Raw genomic sequence first — 20,385 nt, forward strand, 5'->3', positions numbered from 1 at the left:
ACTCTCCAGTCCATAGAATAGAATGCCTGTTTTTTTTTTTTTTTTTAGGAAATCATCCTGGAGGTCCAAACGGGGAATATTTTACCCAGAAGGACGCCATCGTCATTTAACCATACAGTAGAGCTGCATGCCCTCTGGAGAAATAATGGCTGTAGTTTACCCTTTGTATCAGTCATTTGCAGTACCAGCAAAGCAAGGCCATATTGACTGATGTTGCAAGGCCAGAACAGTCAATCATCCAGACTGCCTTCTTCAGGAACAATATTTGTCTCACCTCTCCACTTATATGCCCCTGCATTGTGATTGCACCAATGATATGGCTGTCTGTATTGTTGAGGCACACAAGCTACCCCACCTCGGCGATGTCTGTGGTTTACGGAACAGATAACTTTCGGCATAAAAATAAATTTTCATTGTTTCTTCATATGTCTGTAGACTATCACTGCACACACTATGGACACCCTCTGGTGAGTCCAGGACCACAAACACTATTATTCCCAATGCACATCTCCATTATCCTACTTTCAATCTGTCTGGAAAACTGAGTCAACATCTGAAGTAAACTACACCTGCATGCAGTCAAACTATATCTTGATCCAGAATGAGATTTTCACTCTGCAGCGGAGTGTGCGCTGATATGAAACTTCCTGGCACATTAAAACTGTGTGCCCGACCGAGACTCGAACTCGGGACTTTCGCCTTTCGCGGGCAAGTGCTCTACCAAATGAGCTACCGAAGCACGACTCACGCCCAGTACTCACAGCTTTACTTCTGCCAGTATCTCGTCTCCTACCTTCCAAACTTTACAGAAGCTCTCCTGCGAACCTTGCAGAACTAGCACTCCTGAAAGAAAGGATATAGCGGAGACATGGCTTAGCCACAGCCTGGGGGATGTTACCAGAATGAGATTTTCACTCTGCAGCAGATTGTGCGCTAATAGGCAGATTAAAACTGTGTGCCCGACCGACGCTGATATCAGCGCACACTCCGCTGCAGAGTGAAAATCTCATTCTGGAAACATCCCCTAGGCTGTGGCTAAGCCATGTCTCCGCTATATCCTTTCTTTCAGGAGTGCTGGTTCTGCAAGGTTCGCAGGAGAGATTCTGTAAAGTTTGGAAGGTAGGAGACGAGATACTGGCAGAAGAAAAGCTGTGAGTACCGGGCGTGAGTCGTGCTTCGGTAGCTCATTTGGTAGAGCACTTGCCCGCGAAAGGCAAAGGTCCCGAGTTCGAGTCTCGGTCGGGCACACAGTTTTAATCTGCCAGGAAGTTTTATATCTTGATTTTAGTCTCATTAAAAGGCTGGTGGTTTTATGTAATTGTAGAGAAATGATAATCTGTGTGTTTAGTGTGATTTTACGAATACTGTTCCCTTGACAGCGACCCAAAAGAAAAAACATTGTAGTATGTCTGAGACATATCTCAAATGTTTACAGAGTTCTAATGGAATAAAGAAAATGATTAGTAGTGTTTAGAACAAAAAATAATATTTATAGCAAAATCTTAAATGCCTTTTCAGCTCATGTATCCATTCTACTCAGTAATATGTGAATTTTATCTAAGTCACAAGGTTTTTTGTGACTGACTGAATACTGATTTTTGTTACCTCTCTTTTGAGTTAGGTGTTATAATACATCAACAATTATCCACGTCTGTCTGTACTAACATCTTTGTCACATAATGCAACAGTTAAATATTCATTAATAGTTTTTACACATAAAAAATCTGAGCAACAACACTCTCAGTACTACAGACAAGCTGTTGGGTGCTAAAAAAGACTTGTCCTTCAAAAATGATATCTGGATCAATCGACATCGTGCTCTCTCTCTCTAATGAGATCATTGTCAGTATATTATATCCCAATCCTCCTCCTTATAGGTAGCTCTCTAACAAGGGAACCTCCCCATCGCACCCCCCTCAGATTTAGTTATAAGTTGGCACAGTGGATAGGCCTTGAAAAACTGAACACAGATCAATCGAGAAAACAGGAAGAAGTTGTGTGGAACTATGTAAAAAATAAGCAAAATATACAAACTGAGTAGTCCATGCATAAGATAGGCAATATCAAGGATGCTCTGAGCACAGGAGTGCCGTGGTCCCATGGCTAGCGTGAGCAGCTGCGGAATGAGAGGTCCTTATTTCAAGTCTTCCCTCGAGCGAAAACTTTACTTTTTTTATTTTCACAAAGTTATGATCTGTTCGTTCGTTCATTGACGTCTCTATTCACTGTAATAAGTTTAGTGTCTGTGTTTTGCGACCGCACCGCAAAACCGAACTATTATTATTTAAGTCGCGAGCTATATTTGCTGCATTCATATTGCCCACGGAATACACCTCACGTATTTAATGCACTCTCGTCCAAAGTAGCGAACCGTCAACTGCCAGCCAGGGAGCCTCGTTAGCAGGAATACTCTCTCTTCCGTGCGCTGTAGTCGAGTGACGTCATGTGTTTCGATGTTTGTTTAGGTGTAGCATCCCCATACTACGGCGCAGTTACCTCGCATCGGACGGACAGATAATAATTGTCTGAAATTAAAAAATTAAACTTTTCACACGAAGGAAGACTTGAACCAAGGACCTCTCGTTCCACAGCTGCTCACACTAACCACGGGACCACGGTGCTCCTGAGCTCACGTTGTCCTTGATGTTGCCTATCTTTCGCATGGACTACTCAGTTTGTATATTTATTTTCTTCAGTTCCACACAACTTCTTCCTGTTTTCTCGATTGATCTGTGTTCAGTTTTTCAAGGCCTATCCACTGTGCCAACTTATAACTAAATCTGAAGGGGGTGCGATGGGGAGGTTCCCTTGTAAGTAGCATATACTGATACTAATTAAAATGCAAAAATACCTATGGCATTTTCAATTAAATCATGTTGAAAGGTGTGACTTGTGGTGTAATAGTACAACTCTGTATGCAGTACTAGATTACACAACACTATATTGAAAAGCTGTGTGGTGACAGAATAACAGTTTCTGGTATGAAGTGTGCCAAGAATTTTATTTTGATTTATTCACTGTTAGAGACAAGTGACACGAAAACTGCCACCATGACACTCCATTGCTAAAACATTTCACAGTGGTATTGGGAAAATGTCAGTGCTGTCTGTTCCTTTCGATGAAGAATTACATCGGAGATGCCATTGGAAGCAATTCATGTGGACTCAACATGAATGCTCTTGATGCTTATAAACTTTGGGTGACCTTATTACAATTATAACTAATCAGTGGACTGACAGTTCTCATAAGTGCAACTTTATTGGACATGATGATGAACACATAAGCAGTAGGCATAAACAACTTTGGCAAGTCCCTTATACTTCTTAGAAATCAGTGTATTTCACTACAGCAACTCTTATAGAGTGAGCTTATGCAGTGGTAAGACAGTGTGGTCTTGTGTTCAACTCCCTGTCTGGGCATCCGGATTTAGGTTTAGGTTTTCTACCATTTCCCTAGAATACTTAAAGCAAATACTGAGATTGTTCATTTGAAACGGCACAGCCGATTTTCTTCCTCTCTGAATTTTGCTCCACATCCGATGACCTCATTATCAATGGAACATTATACCCTAATCTTCCTTCCCTTTTTTTCTGTAACCCTGTGCTTCATTTAATACAGTCACTAAAATAAAAACTAAATATGTTTGCCAATAAAGTACTTGAACTTGCTCCTCCTCAGTCCTGTCATCCAGTCATCACATGGACCGTCAGGATTCTTTTAGAGGGACTCAGTAGAGTACGTTCCGCTGTAGTTACACAAACAAGTGGGTGTCCTTATGAAAACTGCCTGTATAGGTTTTTGTTTTACATCTTGTCTCTTCCCATTATCATTTAATAGCAATATTCATACATACTGGGAATAAAAATCACCTCGACTATTTCCAATTTAATCTCAACTCTTGTACAGAAAGGAGTGAATTAGACAGTCTTCATTTTCTTTCCCTTCCTTCCTGTAAAGAAGCATAATCTGTATGCAGATTGTGTGTGTATGCGTGTGCGTCCGTGCATGTGCGTGCGCGCATATTTAGCTGTCTTGTTTCGTATCATTGTATTACTCACAACTTCTGAAATATCTTTGAGTCACAGAAGACTTTTGCAGGTTATGAGTAGTATATTGTTTTGAAACTAGAAAGTGAAATATGCAAGGAATCCACTTGCAGAATACAAAAGTGTGTTTTTAAAAGTGCAGAAGAAATGAAAGTAGTGAATGGATGCAGTGAAAATTGGCTCTAACTCAGCCTTGCAACAAAACTAAATGCAATTATCATCGGAAAGTGTAATAAGGAACAAATAGTGCTCCTAACCACTGTGAATATGTTGCCACTAAAGGGGGAAAAAAAGTTTTTTTTAATATGCAGTGTATGGAGGGGGGAGGGAGAGGAAATAATAATCATTTTACAGCTGCTGCAGATGAAGCCATTTAAGCAAATTAATAGTCATACATCCATCCATTTATTGTTTACTGGGTGTATTTCATAGTCCCATACCTCACTCTATGTGACCAAGCAAGTTTTCAAAACACACCTGACTGTTAGTCGGAAGGCACATGATGTAGATTGTGTTATTTTTCTGTATCCCTTGAAAATTTAAAGATGTTAGTTTAAAAGAGGCCACAACTGATGTGAAATTATGTTCTACCTCTGATGACATTCTGGGAGTGCCTCTTCATCCCAGGAGAGGGCCAAGCCCCATAGTCTACTGGACTTCTGAAGATCAGCAACTGCTCCGGGTCTTCTCCTGTGTGGTGCTATTTGTACAGGTGTGTCAGTTCTTGCTGAACATGTTGCAACAATTTTGCCGTCCTCTTCTTATCTCTCCACCTTTCAACTGCATAAAAGACAAGGTGAAGATATCCTCTTAGCCTTAATCCCTCCCAAGTCTGAATTATATAATGAAATTTTCTCTGACTGGGAACTCCTTGAGGCTCTTGACTCATGTTAGGACCCCAGGCCTGGATTTGATTCATAATTGGCTAGTCAAACCTCTGAATGTGATTGATAGACTCTATCTACTCAGAGCCTTCAATCATATTTGACCAGAAGATGTTTTCCTTCACAATGGAGAGGCAGTGTAATTATCCTAATCCTTAAACCGGGAACAAATCCAATGTCAGTTTATAGCTATTGACCAATTAGCATCATTAATGTGCTATGCACATTACTTTAAAGGGTGAGAATCTGGCGATTATGTTGGGTTCTCGGTTCAGAGGGATCTTTGTAAATTTTGTTTCTGAGGAACAGCATTCTCTAAACATTAGCATCACAGTGCAGTTAAAAAAAACCACTCGTATGGGGTGTGACACCACTTGGTGTCATCTCGTTTTGCTTACCCTCTGTGACTGGGACTTTCAAGGCTCACAACTGGTTTTTTATCATCAGTTTTTATCCCCACAGTTGTTTCAGATCTGAGTTGCTACATTGCTTAGCTCCCCACAAATCCAAGAGAAAAGCATCCCTCAGCATTCTGTGCTGATTGTTACTCTCTTCCTCATTACTATCAATGGGTTAGCGACCTCTGTCAGAACAGTAGTTATCACTGCGCTGCATGTTGACTACCTTTGCATTTTGTATAGCTCCAAGTTTGTAGCTTTGCCTGAACTCCAACTGTTCATAGGGATTGTGCTCGAACCCTTTCCCATGGCTTCCAATGTTCTCCTGTGGAAATGTGAGTTGTGCATTTCTGTAGTCATGTATCCTGACCCAAAACTGTGTTTGGACAGCTGTTGCTTGGACACTGTTCCACAGCCTTGAACTTTGGGACTGCTCTTTCATTAAAACTAACATGGTTGACCCATATTTGTCAGTTTAAGATTATCTGAATTCGAAAGCTTAACACTATCTGCTTCCTTGTCCATGCCTCTTGGGGTTTGGATCATGGGTACCCTACTCTGTATTTACCAGGCCGTGGTCTCATCCCAGCTTTATTATAGCCGCCAGGTTTATTCATCCTTGAAATTATTGGACCCAGTACATCATTATTGATTAAGACAGGCCACAGGCACTTTCTAGACGAGACCTGTAGACAGGCTCCTTGCTGGTGTGGTGGTATTATCTTTTCAGTCCCTGTGGTATAAACACTTGCTCACACAATCATCACATGACAATTTTGTAATCATGCAGTGTAACATCCTTTTCTTTCGTACAAGGGATCTTGAACATGACATTCTTGGGTGGTTTACCAGTTGACATGTGTTTCAAGACCCTCTGCAGGCACCTCCGCCCGCCCTCCTTAGACTCTGCTCCCTCATGGATTCCTGTGCATTCTTCCTTGTTTAGCACCCAGACCATGAATTAGGACCAATCTATTTCAAGGATCTAAAGTGTCAGATGCCCTCATGGACTTTCAGGGTCTATTCCTCTCAGTTCTTCAGGAATACCAAGGTGTGTCTTCATTTAGATTAACTGAGACACAAACAGTGGACAGAATGGGATATGCTTTTTACGTTGCTAGCTGGTCAGAAACAACACTCACTTCCTAAGATGTACAGCATTTTTATGACTTAAGTGATGGCTATTAATAGAACCCTACATTTTATTAAACAGTTCTCCCTCGACCATTTTTTAATTTGTAGTGACCAAATGGGCAGTCTCTATCTATTGATCAATGTTATTCTTGTCACCCTGTGATATCTGCTCTCTGACATGAGTCATACTACCTGTTCATTGGTCTTTTGGTCCTAAGTCGTATGGGTAACTCGGAGAATAAACTGACTGAAAGTTTGGCTAGAGATGCGATTACTCGCCTAATATTCGCTTGGGTGGTGCCAGGTGCAGATCTTTTGACGCAAAGAAAAACCCCTCTCACTCCGAGATGGAACATCATTTGGTGGGCTACTATCCTCTGTAATAAACTCTACACTATCAAGAAGGCTATGGCTACATGTTCCTCCTCTTTCTGTTCTTACGGGAAGAAATCCACTATTGCATGTTCTCCCCCCCCCCCCCCCACCCCCCTCCCCCCTCCATATCCGTCATACCAGTTTTATCTTGTATAATAAGCCACACCATCCACATTATTGTTGCAAAGCCTTACAGACAGTCCCTCACATCCTGGTTGAATGCATACCCTGCTTCTGGCTCTTAGTGGATTCTTTGCAGTTTATGTTGGTGGAAAATGTATGGGCAGTTGTACTGTTTTTTCATTTCGTCTGAGAAAGTTGTTTTTATTGTCAGCTGTAGCATTTTAAGCTGATTTCAGGCCAGAGTAGTTGGGTTGGACTGTCCCCCATCGTGTGTGCTGGGCCAAGGGCCCTCCACCCTACCTCTTCTAGCAGCCTCATCTATTTTGCCCTTGGTTTTAGTTACTTCTAGCTGCAGTTGGTCTTTTTTACTTTTTAGGAGTGTCCATTATAGAGAACTCCGATGAAGGCAAGACCTTAAGGTTTTTTATTCCTTAATGCTGGCTGATAACAAAAGAACAGGTGAACAGGTGTTTATGCTTCCTCCACGAGAATGGATTCTATTCCCATCTTTAAAACTTTGACTATAATGGATCAGCATGCACTGTCGTCGTCGTCCCCCCCATCCTCCTCCAAAAACGAGTAAATCCTGATGCTTTTGGCCTTTTGGTGGGAGAAACTTACCTGAAGATTGGGTAGCATATGCAAATGACCTGCTTGTAAGTCATAGTTTCAGTTACAGTTGACTCTAGGGCAGTGTTGAGAAAGGAGTCAAATACAACTTTGATAAGGTACGATGGTTCTGTGGGGGACACTCAATTGACAGTTGCTGTTAATAAAACAACATATTAATGCAAAGAGAGAGATTTCATGGCCAGGCAGAAAAAGACTTCAACTTAGTCACCTTTCAAGTCAGCCCAGTCTGTCCAGTGTTTTCCCAGTTAGTAAATTCCATCAGTTAAATGAGATTTTCTAAAGTTTGCAAAATGCTCATCTAGGGCTGCCCTGAGCTCATCATTAATTTCAAAATGTTTCTCAGCCTCAAATTTCTTTTAGCTGGGGAGTAGGCTGAAGGTGGAGGTTGCCAATAATTCACTCTGAAAATCTTTCTGTTTTTTTCCACTGCCAAAAGGCATTAGTTGGCAAGTGCATTGATGTGATCATTTTCGTCACTTTCACAATCCAGGCATCTTCTGACATGCTTTTGCATCCATTTAGTCCAGAGGACATTTTTAGTAAATACTAGTTATTGTTTCACTCTTTGCAAGTTGATCATTAAGAAAAATCTTTTTTGAATCCCAGGAAAGACTGGCCATAGTCTTTATGGCTGGTGATATGGGCTTCTCCTCGTTTGCTGCAAGAGTGTAGATTTTCACTAACTGCCTTTGTTGTCATTCGTCTCAGTCATGAAGTGGTAGACTAATGTCTCACCCACAGTAAAAAACTGGGATATATAATCAGTTGGGTCCAGTTTAGTATAATTCTAACATTGTTAATAAATCCATTTTCTTTTGGTCAGAATTCACCAAATGCAACGTGTATGTGGCACAAAGCTTTGCAATACTTAAATTTTCGTGTCAAATGTACAATACTCTTTCTTTTGATATACCTATGACATTAGCAGTTTCACTCACCTTTAATCACCCATCACTCAGTACCATACTGTGTACTTCCTCAATGTTTTTTTCCATCATTTTTGAGGTGTCATCCACATGGTTTGAGAGGAATATCACCAGTTTTAAATTTAACCACTCCAATCGATAGCTGTCGGAAATGAAGGAACAGACTCATTATCATCTATAAGAAGTATGGAAAAAATTATGTTGACATAAGTGATACAATGAAAACCCTTCTGCTCATCAAGTTGTCACTTGAATCAAATTATTGTCCAACATGTTCCATTATAGCTAAAACACTATTTTATTTATATCAATGCCATTTCATTCCCAGACCAAGGAGTTTTCTCCTTGTCTTAATACATACCACTGCAGTATCCCAACTGTCTAATTAAGGGATAATTCTGTACCTTGTCACCCAGCATGCTAAATCTTATAAAAGATAGACAAATATATCTATTGCTGCCAGTCATGAAGTTTTTAAAGATTATTAACCTTATATCAGTTAGCGGCATATTTTGAGCTGCTAGTGCTAGTCGTCAGGCATTGAGGCATACACATTATTTAAATGTTATTTATGCTACTAATACTATTCACTGGCTTATTGCTAGTTTGTTGCATATCCAGGTCTTTGTTTTGCCAATTACGTACACCTTCTGCATGTGTGTACAATGCACGCTCCAGTGGTCGAGCATGTGACCTCGTTTTTGTATAACTTTTATAGACTGTTTAAAGTCACATTGCACTTTTCCATGATGTTTTGAAAGTGAAATGTAACTTAAAACAGTAAACCTGCCACTAAAATGAGGACAGATGCTGAACCACTGCAGCCAGTGGACATAACACACAGAAGGCAAATGTTCTGGACCTGGCAACACAACAAATTATTGATAATTTAACTAATAGTTTTAGTCACATAAATAAAATAACTTTATGCGATGTGGTTCACCAGCCGATTGGGCATAGCACCTGATTGTGAGCCGGTGTTAATAGAGAGGAATATGTGAATCTGGAATTGTTGATTCTGCAGATAATATTGTGTTGAGTGTTGATATACATTCAATATGTACCAAATATATTACCAGAAATCCCTCAAATGTATTACAGCAGTTAAAGACCCTGGGTTGTATGAAGTTGTAAATAGCATGACATGTGTCTTCCCTAGTCATTTGTGTATTGAATATTTAATTAGATAATTAAGTAACTCGCAAAATACACTGCATGAAAATTACACACATTGTGCGAGTTTGAGTGGTTACAGAAGTAGTACAGAAGTTGATAGGGCAATGTTGTGTGTCCTCTTTCCTCACCTTCACGTTGCCGTGATCATCTTATAGGGCCACTTGTCACAGTTCCCTGAGAGGTCAGCAGTGACAGGCAGCACAACGAATTGCTTCTCAGCTGACAGACAGCAGTTTAGAATGTACCATTTTTAATTTAATATAATAGTTTTGCTAATTTAGAAAATACTATAGGAACTTTCTTTTCTCATTGTAATTAGAGTACGCTGTAATAATCACTCAGACATTCCTCAAATACGATGATGTCACTTAGTGTTAACGTTCTCACTCGTATTTAAAGTAGACGCTGTCACTTCTGCTAACTCTGGATGTAAGGAAGCTCACGCTAACATGCAAGCTGGCCTGAAAGTATAATTGCAGTTAACTTCTTTCTTGTTACTAGAATTTATTCTGTTGTATGGGGTCCACCGTTTTAGTTATTTGGCCAACTAATTTTATTTAACTTTAGTGGCCAGCTGTCAGTAATCAGTTCCACAGATTTGACTCGGGCGTGGCTTACCTCCCTGTCTCACAATATAGGCCAACTGCTGTTAAGCTGCATGAACAGATCAATTCAGCAATTAACTTGCATGTGGTTATTAAGAAAAGTGTAATACATTTTACCCTTATTTCTTATACACACCTTACAGCTACTGTCTGAACCTACTTTCCAACATAATTTCTGAAAAACTAAAGCACATTTCATAGTAGTGGATAAGCTTCTGTATACCTTTGTTCTAGAACTCTGCTGTTAGATTATATTAGTTTTTCATCCCATAGATCCGTGCTGAGGAGATCATCATGGATGTGGAACATGTCATTTTTTTTTTTTAGCTGAAATAACAATACTAATAGTGTGAATATATACAATACATCATTTGTTTCTATTAAAAAATTCGTCAGTGGAGTAGGAGTAGTTTCAGGCTCCTTTTAAACTGATCTTTATTTGTAACTAATTTTTTTATGTTTGCTGGCAAATTATTGAAGATGAGTGTTCCTGAGTAGTGGACCCCTTTTTGAACTAAAGTAAGTGCTTTTAAGTCCTTGTGCAGATCATTTTTGTTCCTGGTATTGTATGTATGAACTGAGCTGTTTGTTGGAAAAAGAGATATATTATTTAGTACAAATTTCATTAAGCAGTAAATATACTGAGAGGCAGTAGTTAGTATACCCAGCTCTTTGAAGAGGTTTCTACAGGACGTCTGTGAATTTACTCCACAAATAATACATATTACATGCTTTTGGACTCTGAAAACTTTTGTTTGAATTGAAGAGTTACCCCAAAATATTATACCATATGACATTATGGAATGAAAGTAGGCAAAGTATGCAAGCTATTTCATTTTTATGTCGCCCTTGTCAGCTGACACTCGAATTGCAAATACAGATTTGTTAAGACGTTTCTGCAGTTCTGTGGTGTGCTCCTCCCAGCTGAATTTATTATCAAGTTGTAATCCCAGGAATTTAAGACTGTCAACCTCTTCTATCTGCTCTTCTTTATACTTTATGCATATCCTGGGTGGAAACCTCTTACAGGTTATGAATTGCATATAGTGAGTCTTTTCGAAGTTTAATGCCAGTGAGTTGGCTTTAAACCATTTATTAATATCCATGAAAATATCATTAGCAGATCTTTCTAGAACTACACTCGACATACTATTTATTGCAATACTTGTGTCATCTGCAGACAAAATGAACTCTGCTTCTGGCAGTGTAACTGATGAGAGATCATTAATGTACACAAGAAAAAGGAATGGCCCAAAGATGGATCCTTGTGGGACACCAGATGTAATTTCTTCCCATTCTGATGATGACTGATGACTTAATTCACTAGTCCCTTCCACTGACACCCTTTGTTTCCTGTTAGCGAGGTATGACTTGAACCATTTTGCAACACTGCCCGTGACACCATAGAATTCTAATTTATTTAAAAGGATGTTGTGGTTCACACAATCAAATGCCTTTGACAAACCACAGAAAATACCTGCTGCTTGTAATTTGTTATCTAATGAATTAAGTACATTTTCACTGTAGGTGTAAATAGCCTTCTCGATATCAGAACCCTTCAGAAATCCAAACTGTGTTCTTGATAATATGTTATTTGTGGTCAGATGGTTGAGAAGCTGCCAGTACATTACTTTTTCTGAAATTTTTGAGAATGTTGGCAAAAGTGAAATCGGTCTGTAGTTTGATGGTATCTCTTTATCCCCTTTCTTGAATAGAGGCTTAACATCTGCATATTTTAGCCAGGCAGGAAATGTCCCAGTTATAATTGACTGGTTACGCAAGTAACTTGAATTGTACTAAACTCACAAGAACATGCCTTAATTAACTTTGTTGATATTTCATTGTAACCACTAGAATGCTTTGTTTTTAAAGATTTTATTATGGAAGTTATTTCTTTTGGTGAAGTGAGTGACATATTCATGCACCTGAAGCTATTTGTAAAGGCCAGTTTCAGATATTCAAGGGCATTATGTACTGATCCTGACAATCCCATTGTGTCATCTAGCCTTAATGCTATTTGCTCCTGTTCCTTTCTGGTTCTACCAGTCTCCTCTTTCACTATATCCCATATTGTTTTTATTTTGTTCCCTGGCATTGCTGTCTTCTTCTCATAGTACATTTGTTTAGATGTCTGAATTACTCTTTTTAATATTTTACAGTATTCCTTGTATTTAGCTAAATCATCAGCATTGGAGATATTCTTCGTCGACAGATACATTTTCCTTTTTGTCTTACAGGAAATCTTTATTCCTTGTGTAATCCATGGTTTTATTATAGACTTCTGTTTAATTTGAGTAACTTTTAGAGGAAAACAGTTTTCAAACATGGTACTGACATTGTTCATGAATGTGTTATATTTTTCATTCATGTCATGAGCACTATAAACATCTTTCCAGTTCATATCTTTGAGCAGTTTTCTAAAACACTCAATTTTTGGTTGATTGACTACTCTCCTGTACTCAGATTTAGCAGTCTTGATAATCTGCTTAGAATTTACATCTAAAACAAGGAGCTGCATGTCATGATCTGATAGTCCATTTATTACAGGTTTTATGATATGATTTTGTTCCTTTGATTTTTCTATAAAAATGTTATCAATGGCTGTCCTTGAGGATTTAGTGACCCTAGTTGGAAAGTTTACTGTGTGAGTTAGATTGAAAGACAACATTACTAACTGCAGTAAATGTTTACTGGAAGATTGCATTAGAAAATCTGTATTAAAGTCACCAGCAATCAAAATTTCTTTGTTTCTTCCTGTTAAATAACCCAAAAGAGCTTCTAGATGATTTATGAATAGAATATAATTTCCTGCAGGTGCTCGGTAAATAGTTACTATTATATAGGATCTGTTATGGAACTCTACTTCTGTTGCACATACTTATAGATGCTGCTCTAAACAGAATTTATTAATGTCAATGTTCTTGAATTTATGGCAGTTTTTAAAAAATGTGGCAACTCCTCCTCCATCCATATCTACTCTGCAGAAATAGGAAGCTAGCTTAAATCCTTAAATGTCTAACACATCTATACCAGTGGTCACTTGATGTTCAGAGAGGCAGATTATGTCAATTTGGTTAGATGAATTCATTTCATCAATACAAATGAGTAGTTCATCAACTTTTTCCTGAGTCCCGGAATGTTCTGGTGTAATAAAGATAACTGATACTGCATACTAATGGGATTGTAACTGCTTTGGTGAAGATGAACTGGCGGTTTCTGATTACTTTCTGTTAAACATTGTTTAAATGGAGGCTGTATGCTAAAATCTGACTCCTGTTCATGTGTTTTCTCAAACTGAGTGTGTCTGCCAATCTCTCTTAAAACTCTTTTTCTTTCTCCCTTCCCTATCCTAAAAAAGGCATCCCTCTGACACCTGTGACCACTGGTATTTTACCACTTGTGACAGTGTCCTCCCCTTAAGTTTTCTGCAGTCAACCCAGACAGTTTTCCCTTCCCTTTCCTATTGAGGTGAAGGCCATGCCTAGTGTAGTCCCACCTATTGATAGCATCCACAGGAATCAAACCAATATGGGACCCTATATCCGTCCTAAGCAACCACTCCAACTCCAAGCTCACCCTCCCGACGGAAGAGTTCAAATGAGGCCGATCATGGCGTCTCGACACAGACAAAAATCCCACACTCGTATGCTTTGTTGCTGATGCTATCTTCACCAGGTCACACTCTATGGAATATTCAGAGTCTCCGCCAGTGCTGTTTCCCGGACCACCCACTATAACCATGGCAACCTCCTTTGTGAAATCCTTGCATAAATATCCTACATCCTCTGTTACCTGACCCAGATCTGCACTAGGCTTGAAAAAGTTTGTGACCTAGTACTCTGGACCTAGATTTTCCTGCAGTAGTTGGCCAACACCTCTACCATGGGAGCTACCTAGCAACAGAATTACCTTAAACACAATTCAACTATGTCTTGAAGTTCATCTTTTGTAAAACAGTCTGACAATAGCAATGATTTCACATTAGCAAAAGAGATCATAATTACTGGAAACCAAATTGAAGTTGTACAGTGAGTGTTCAAACAACTTCTGATGGTGCTCTATGCTCACAACTTGTTAACGCCTGTTGATGAATTACAGTTGGGTATTACTGGTTCATTCAGTGGACATACTACACAATCCCTATATGAAATTTCTCATGAGCTAGCATTGTTGTGCATCAAAAGTACACTGGATGTCAGTATGCCAGAGTGTTTGTTTTGTAATGTTCTTTGAAGCTTTATTATTAGTTTCCTGCACACTGTAGAATTGATTTTCGTATGTCGTTCTATAAAAAGAACAAGCAGGGCACCTGTACTGCCCTAATAGACACCGTTCATTTATTTATTCATTCATTCATTCATTCATTCATTTGTTGTTGTCCTCTTTCTAGATACAATGGGCTGTAACATATAAAATTATATTTATGTGAATTATTGTGACAATTTTTCCCCTATTCTGAAAACTGAAGGAAGTTTATAGTATCTAGCTTACTATTCTCTCTCTCTCTCTCTCTCTCTCTCTCTCTCTCCCACCCCCACCCCCCCTGTTTCTGTCACACTGACAAAGGTATAATTCAATGCTAATTAAAGAATTTCCCAATATAAGAGCTTGTTGTTCAGCCATTTATGGCAAAAAATATGGCACTGTGTTAACTATTCTTATTCATTGTAGCCCATTTATATGACTTTTTGAATCTGCATATGTAGTCTGCTAGTAACTTTACATATTTATCTTAGTGTACATAGTGTAACAGTATCACTCCTCCACCTTCTCTCTGTTTTCTGTCTCATTCACATATGCTATGCAGGAAAATGGCTGTTACAGTACTACCATATGGACCCAAATTAATCTGATGTCACCTTTGTGTTCTTTACATAGGATGTATGTGCGAGGAAGTAATAAGTATCTTGTCTCTTAATGGAACATACACTGTTGGTGTTTTGAGAGTAATTGTTTTATCATACATATATTTCTTGTAAAATCTACTGTTAGAATTTGTTAAGCATCTTTGGATTATGTATTAACTAAATATACTTTTGACGGAATTACGCAGCTCATTTCCTCATCTTTTCTTCCTCTTTTAATTGATCCAGCTATTCAAGTGTTCCTGACAGACATCACCATATTGAAGAATTAGTTGAGTGTGAAGTCTGTAAGCAACTATTTTGAGGTGTATGTTACACTTACTGAGGTTTATTCCACCGAATATGATTCTGATGTTCATCTTCCTCACAACTAGAGTTATCTAGTCATTCCATTTTAACTCGTGATGGGTGTATATTAGCAAATTTTGACAGTTGACTGATTGCTATCAGTAAAGATGTAAAAAAGAAAAGGAAAACCTGTCCTCAACCAAAAGGTTGATTTGAGCACCATAGTGTTTTACTAGGCGTGGCTCTACTGGAGGTTAATATGTCCTTACATTCCTGTAATCTTTGAACTGTCTTACCTAGCCAGCTGTAAGGGAACCTAGTGTTTAAAGTCTAATATAAGTCACTGTGAAGCTCTGCAGCTCTCATATAAACAAGTAATTACAAAAGATGAAAGACGTAATCAGTGAAAGAAAATAATCATACAATTTAACCCCCCCCCCCCCCCCACTTTTGTATCAGTGGTTTAAAACTGACTCTAATAGAACTGTATCAGTGGTGTTTGCAGTAGTAGCCTTAGCGTTTTTATTTTTACTTTTTAGCAATCAGTTGATTCTGTAAATAATGGTCTTTCAATCATAAGATATAAATTTGTCACTTCTGTAAGTAGTATTTATTTAAATTTGCTCTGGATATTATTCTATTGTCAATATTGTTTGTGATTTCATTGTGGAGTGTTTTCATAATCATGGGTGTGACACATGAACTCCATAAATTAACTATAAAATAATTTTAAAATATCCCATACTAAAGATTTCTCTTTCAATATATATCATTTAAAAGGAAATTGATTATTTTTTAAAGTCTGAATATAATTTTTTTGTAATTGATGAAAACCTATGTTATTAACAAAAAACAATGTGTCACAGGTGTGACAAAAGTCAGGAGTACAACATAACACTTTGACCTTCACTGGCCAAAATCTGTGAACTGAGTGATTATATGTAAACAAAATAATAAGTGTATAATACTGAAAACTTACATTATTAGCCATGAAAATATCAGAAAGAACATAGTATTATTTTCAAAATAATAGCATAATTTCCGTTGTCACGGGTGTGACATAATATTGTCACAGGTGTGAAAAGTGCAAACTTCTCTCAATATTTCAGAGAAATGAAGGTTGAAATTGGATTAAAATTACATTTTTGGCAATACAATAAATCAGTTTGGTCAATTAAAGTGTTGTTGTTAAATTAATAAAAAAAATTCAATTCCTTAATAGAAACTAAGAAACATCTCCCTTTTAACTGAAAAACACTCTTGGTTGGTTGCTTCATTGGTCAGTTGATTTGGTGGGAGGGGCCAACAACGAGGTCATCGTTCCAATCAGATTAGATGCTCTTTCAAAGGAACCATCTTGGCATTTGCCTGAAGCGATTTAGGGAAATCACAGAAAACCTAAATCAGGGTGGCCAGACACGCACTTCAACTATCGTCCTCATGAACACCAGTCCAGTGTGCCAACCATGGTGCCACCTCACTTGGTCCTCTGAGTCCTTCAGCATATTATACAATGTGGAGAATGAAGCACTGTCATGTTCAGATAAATAAAGGATTGAATGTTTAACAAACTAAAGGGACATACACAGAAATACACAGATAAATAACTTTGTCATGAAAATAATAATAAAAAAAAAATCAACTTCCTTCTATTTGAAATGTAGGAGGATTCAAAATTTTAACAACATTCTTTTGTTAAGAAAGAACTGAAATGTAATTTTTCATTAGTGGAAAAGAGTTTCTTTTCTTTCTCGCGTGGTATTAAAAACATGATCTTGATTTCACCAACCACACACTCTGATTGGCAAACAGTGAAAAAATTCTGTCCATTTCCCTTCTCGCTCTGAATCTCTGTGATCAGAAAAGTTCTGGCTTTCATATCCATAGTTGGACTTATGGTTGCTGTACTTCATTTTCTGATTTTGCTTGATTATCTTCAATATTAGACTCTTCATAATCTGAATAAATGTCAGAATATTTCAGCTGTTTCTTAGATTTAGTGATTTCCCAAAAGATTTCATACCTTATTGTTTCACTACCAGATGTTTCTGCAGATAAAATATGATGATTGTCATAGTTTCTAAAATAATGGTTGGAATGCACTTTAAGAATTGGAATGACATCTTCCCAAAACCTTGACTGTCTTTTCTTTGTCTTGTCAACATCACTGCTTGAAATGAACAGAACTTGAATGTCATTCAGTTTACCATTAGCATACTCAGAAAATTCCTTTGTATTATTCACTGCCACTTTCTGACTAATGTTTCCTCTCCATATGGTTCTCTTCACTATTCCCCCTATCCCATCAGCAGCCACTTTGCCATGTGGCAAAGAAATTCCACTTAATTTCAACTCTCAAACATGATATGCCGTTGTAGATTTACAACAATGTAAATTTATTTATCAGAAAACATGATTTTTTGTAAATTTTTACATTAAAGGAAAGTTCTTGGTGCAGTCAACTTGCATGGCAACATCATTCTTTGTTAGCTCTTCCTTACAACATTCAAAATATTTGGCTTTTTTCTCCTTATCCAGAAATGCCTTTTAAATGTTGATATATGGTCCTCTAGTTCTTCAGTGACTGGTTTCGGCATTGATGTATTTTCCATCAACTTTGGCACTCCATCACAGTCCGTCCACTGCTTCCATGAGAGAATTTTATCTTGATTTTCATTAGTCAGCCACAATGAGAGGTCATGTTTACACTTTGTGCATTTTCCTGCCATACAATCCTCATTTTGTACATCACAAGTAATTTTCTGAAGCAACTCTTTAGAAGAATTAGGAAAATCTGGAATCACATGTGAAATGCTTTCGGTTAGAAATTTAAAATTTACGTGGTATTTGCAAATGCACACATTGTGAGGTCTTTCTGACACTGCGTGTGTGTGACTTGGCCTTAGTTAATAAAATGTTGACGTTCCTAATGGAGTATCAGGACTTGTATTCTTAAATTCGTCATAGGCCTCACCAAGTCATAATCATATGCTTCTTCTGAACCTCCTCTCATTTTCTACTACTGTGATCATTAACAGATTTTATCTTATGAATACCAAGAATAGTTAGACTAACATCATCTCAACAAAAATACTCAATTAGTTAATTTTTTTGTTTCAGCTGACAAACTTCTTGAACCTTTTGCGGGTCTCTTAACTTTTTTATTTCAGCAAGATCCAGTTCCTAAATCAGTTTCCTATCAGCAGCGGTCTGTTTGCTTGGACTATTAGGAAATGACCTTATTGCCTTATATACATCCTTGCATAATGTTTGAGAACATTTGTAACACTGTAAGTCACTGGCGTGGTTTGTTTCTGACATATTTTTACGTTTTCTGACCCTACACAACCTTTGTCTAGTTTCATCCTTCTCTGTCTTTTTATGTAGACTGCGTTTGTTCATCAGCAGTTCCTCCCTATTCCTCATTCTTCTTATTCTCTCTCTCTCTCTCTCTCTCTCTCTCTCTCTCTCTCTGTCTGTCTCTCCTTTTAAGTATTCTTCATTTTTCAATTGGTCTTCCTTCATTTTATGCTGCAGCTTTCTCGTTCTTTCTGTTGAAGAAGTCATTATCCAGGAATGCAAGATATGTTATTTACATTTATTTTCAATGTCAGTAGACCTGTATTTGTTTTGTATCTCGCCAGTTTAACAATTCACATGAGCAGAATCAGCTTGTTTCAAATTTTACATACTGGTATTTCATTACATTGGAATATTTTTAAAAATGTGTGCATATTGTCACACCCATGAAAAATATTACTGTCACAGCTGTGACAGCATTCTGGGATAAAATACAGTTATTCTCAAAAAATAATAGTTTTGGTTTGGCAATTAATATATTTTCTTAACATCACTTCCCTAGAATATTAAAAATTATGAAGTACTTGTTGAAACAAGAAGCAACTTTGTCTTTTTTGTCACAGGTGTGACAGTAATCCCTGTCACTTTCAAAAAGAGAAGAAAACTCAAAAGAAAGATCACCTGGAAAAATTCATTTAATGTAGGATATCAAGGAAGTCTATTGTTACATAGCAAGTTGCTCATTGTTGCATCATCTGTTCCACAGAAAGCAAATCAGTTCAGCCAATATAACAACATTTTGTGGTGTTCACCGAGTACATTAATGTAAAATCTTTGGGGTGACAACTCATAACTAAATATCTTGATTACAATAAAAATGAGTTTCAAATCATTAAAGTTTATATTTCATTACTGCATTCACATGCCCAAATACATACTTCCCTGATTTTTTAAAAATGGCAATTTGTCTCATTTCATACAGAATGAGCCTGTCTCCTCCTCTGCATCTTTGTGTGCACAGTACTAAGATAACTGTAACATGACGTATCTGAATAATATATCTCAAACAGCAGGATTGGGAGAAGTATTTTTATGAGGTATTTGTCACTGAAGTCCGATGGTCATTCAGTAAATGATGCCCCAATTTTTTTTACAGCTGTTAATGTAAATAGGAAAATGTACCTTTAGATGCTTCAAATTCGATGTTTCTTCTGCACATGGGTGCAGTTTCAAACAGTTCACACAGATGGCAGAGCTGTAGTGAACCCTCAAAATGACATATATGCAAGGCACACTTTACGAACAGTGTGGTTTAATTGAATTCTTTGTTACAGAAAAATACCATTGTAAACATCCATAAATGGTTGTGTACAGTGTATGGTAATGATTGATAGCAATAATCTTGAGCAATGGGTAAAGAGAGTTAAAGCATCAGTAAGTGCAGGAACTGAGCTCCAAGCTATAATCTATGTTCGGAACATCCTGTCACAGCCACTGCTCCTGACTTGGTGAATCACACGGATGCCATTATTCATGGAATCAGGCACGTCACAACTTGACAGTTGGCTCTGCAGTTACTGGCAAGTGCTGTAAATTTATGTGTTGTTATTGAGACTCACAAATATTCAAAGG

The 20,385-nt window shown here is 37.8% G+C and overlaps 1 protein-coding gene across 2 annotated transcripts in view; it reads left to right on the forward strand.

The window, feature by feature from the left end:
• Positions 1–20,385, forward strand: part of LOC126248561 (ras association domain-containing protein 8) — a 91,371-nt gene that overhangs the window by 14,613 nt on the left and 56,373 nt on the right. The gene's annotated exons all lie outside the window — the stretch shown is intronic.

Source organism: Schistocerca nitens, chromosome 3, assembly GCF_023898315.1.
Source record: "Schistocerca nitens isolate TAMUIC-IGC-003100 chromosome 3, iqSchNite1.1, whole genome shotgun sequence".
NCBI classification, from domain to species: Eukaryota; Metazoa; Arthropoda; class Insecta; order Orthoptera; family Acrididae; genus Schistocerca; species Schistocerca nitens.